Genomic DNA, 2,437 nt, shown 5'->3' on the forward strand with positions numbered 1-2,437 from the left:
AGGTCCTGCTTGGTTGCCCTGATTCCAAGAGAAATTTGGATGATTTCTCCATCCTGGATTGTAGGTGTTACTATATGGATTATTCTGGTATAAGGCATTAACACTATCATTAGAAGTGCCCCCAGAGGTGTTGGCGCATTCTTCTATGACATGTCCAGGGGATTGGCACCAAGCACAATTCTTAACCAAATTGACTGATGATGGCTCTCTAGGAACAATAGCCTCAATCCTCTTGATTAGGCTATCCAAATGGGCTTTCTTGGCTACTATCCCATCCCCAAAATATCCTTTTCCTCCTATGGTTTTTTCACTCTCTTGGGTTGATTCCCACTCACGGGTTTTGTCAGCTAAGTCAAGTAAGAATTCCCATGCCTTTCCTTCATCTGTAAAGGATGTGAATCCCTCAGGGCACATAGACTCTATCATTTGTTTAGTTGGGTAATCAATACCCTCATAAATTATTTGACATAAATGCCATAGGTCTAGGACATGGTGAGGGAATTCTTGGAGTAGATCCTTGAATCTCTCTATAAGTTTGGAAAATGACTCACTAGGCTTTTGCCTAAACTGAAGGATATCACTTCTAAGCTTATTGGTCTTGTGAGTTGGGAAAAACTTCTTAAGGAAGACAACTGTGAACTGTTCCCATGAGGTTATAGAATTTGTGGGTAACCCATACAACCACTTCTTAGCTTGGTCTTTCAATGCAAAAGTGATAAACCTAAGCTTAACAACATCATCAGAAGGATGTTGGATCTTAATTAGAATACATACCTCTTCAAATTCCCTTAGAAATAGGTATGCATCCTCAGAGGTCAACCCATGGAAGTGGGGCAACATAGTGATGTATTGAGATTTGAGTTCAAAATTATTGCCTTGGGCTTGTGGTAGAACTATGCAGGAAGGTTGGGCTGTTCTAGCAGGGTAGAACCTATCTTTCAGAGATTTAAGTGAAGGGTTTTGCTGTTGGTCTCCCATATTGAAGGGTTTTAAAGAGAGCAAAAGTATAGGGTCACTATTTGTTGGATCTCTTCTTTCTAACCGATTCTTAGTATTACGTACCCACCTAACACTCATGCAATAAAAAACTACCCGCAACTAAAGTAAGACAAGCACAAAAGAATGGATAGCAAAACCTTTTTTTTTAATGATTTTTTTGATTTTTTTGAATTTTTTTTTTGGTTTTTTGGGACCTTACCGGCAGGGATCCGTGGTTGCTCAGGTCAATTCCTGAGGTACTGCTACAGGGCGAAACCTGTCTTTATCATACTGTGAGGCATGGCGACCTCCACTGATACAACTATTATTGCAAGTTGTTCTTCTCAGGAATTCAATAAAAGAAAAGGAAAAATATAAAACAAAGCAAACAAAGCACTATAATTTACCAAAAGAAAGTGAAAAATAACATGGAACTGTCTCCCCGGCAACGGCGCCAAAAACTTGTTTGAGATTTAAAATGTAACCACAAGCATACGGATCAGTGTAGCTACAGGTCGAACACAGGGAGAACAACCACTTTATTTTTTAATTTCTTTTAATAATACGAAAGTGAACCGATTAATGGTTGTGATCTAATTCTAATTACCGTCCTAAACATATATATCTAAAATAACGTCCTAACCATTCGTCATCTAAGAATTTAAGAACGCAAGCCACGCAATTAAAATTAAATAAATAAATAATTGAAAATAAACAATCCACGCAATTAAAAAATAAATAAATAAATAAATAAAAGAAAAAAATACTGAAATCAAAATAAAGTAAAAGAAAGGGGATAAAGCTAGAGAGAGACTCAAAAGTAGGTTTCTCTACTTAGCCCGAGGGATGCATCATAATATGAGCTCCCCTACTTGACCAGAGAGTCACTCTTACAAGAGTTACTCTACTTGGTTTTAGGGAAAGGGAGACAATTAAAATAAAAGCAATAAATTGATGGTTCTATGGCTAGGAGGGGCAAAGCCAACACATACACTAGCCATGAACCTTGGGGGAAAGGGATAGCAATAATATAACTGCTGAAAATAAAAATCCTAAATTAACAAAGAAAGGGTAGTCAGAAGAGGGAATGAGAGGGGGGAGAGAAGACTACTGAAGGAGCCTACTTACTTGAATCAATGCTTGAACTTAAAAAAAAATTGCTCCACGGCTCGTGATCTTGTCACCTAGATCTAAGCCTAGAACTATAACATAAAAAATTACAACTCAATTGCATAAATCATAAACATAAAAGGGCTGAATAAAAATAAAAGAGTGCTTGCATTAATTGAAATAAAAAAAAAACTATTACAAAAGTGATTAAAGAAAATATAAAGAAGAACTAAAACTAAAGAGAGAGCAAGAGAAAGAGAGAGCAACTAAGAAAAAACTAGAAGAAGAATGAATTATATCCCCTCCTCTTACATGAGTTGTATTTAGAGGGAACGGGAAGGTAGGGTAA

At 36.8% G+C, this 2,437-nt stretch overlaps 1 non-coding gene across 1 annotated transcript; it reads left to right on the forward strand.

Annotated features, from left to right (window-relative positions):
- The first annotated feature begins 484 nt into the window (after nucleotides 1-484).
- On the forward strand, nucleotides 485-591 carry LOC122082947. Its single transcript, XR_006141483.1, has one exon. It is a non-coding gene; the product is annotated as a small nucleolar RNA R71 (small nucleolar RNA).
- Nucleotides 592-2,437: the final 1,846 nt, after the last annotated feature.

This window comes from Macadamia integrifolia, chromosome 6, assembly GCF_013358625.1.
Source record: "Macadamia integrifolia cultivar HAES 741 chromosome 6, SCU_Mint_v3, whole genome shotgun sequence".
Classification (NCBI taxonomy): domain Eukaryota; kingdom Viridiplantae; phylum Streptophyta; class Magnoliopsida; order Proteales; family Proteaceae; genus Macadamia; species Macadamia integrifolia.